Raw genomic sequence first — 687 nt, forward strand, 5'->3', positions numbered from 1 at the left:
ATATATATATATATATATATATATATATATATATATATATATTGTCTCGTATATGCAAAGACACCGAGCTACACAAGAAAGTGGCGGAACCGCATCGAAGTCGTCAGCTGCTATCGGAAAATACAGGGCCAGGAAAGCGCGCGTGCGCCTGTGTATGTGTGTGTGTTTATATAGATGTATGTGAATATATATGTATGTATATGTGTATTTGTGTATGTATGTATGTATGTATTTGTGACTATATGCGCGGATGATGGATATGATGCATGCTGTCTAATATGGGTGACTGCATTCGTGTTTGAACGCAAATTCCCTTGCCTGTCTGCCTGTCTGTCTGCCTGTCCCTTTGCCTGCCTGTCTGTCAGTCAGTCAGTCTGTCTGCCTGCCTGTCAATAAATGGAGCAAAGCTGCGTGAATTATTGTATGAAGTGCAGTTAGTGTATGCCTGTGTGTGTGTGTGTGTGTGTTATCCTTTTCAGGTGTGTCTGCCTCTATGTTTAAGCGCGTTCATGTGTATATGTTTATATAGTGTGTGTGTGTGTGTGTTTGTGTGTATGTTAAAAGGATTGCAAGGTGGGGATGGTAGTGGTAGTGGTTGTGGTGGCGGTGGTGGCGGCGCGGTGTGGAATATTTTTGGCAGTCGGTGTATTTATGTATAAAAGACGGATCGACTGCCTGTTCTTGAGT

Source organism: Octopus bimaculoides, chromosome 26 (assembly GCF_001194135.2).
Source record: "Octopus bimaculoides isolate UCB-OBI-ISO-001 chromosome 26, ASM119413v2, whole genome shotgun sequence".
NCBI lineage: Eukaryota > Metazoa > Mollusca > Cephalopoda > Octopoda > Octopodidae > Octopus > Octopus bimaculoides.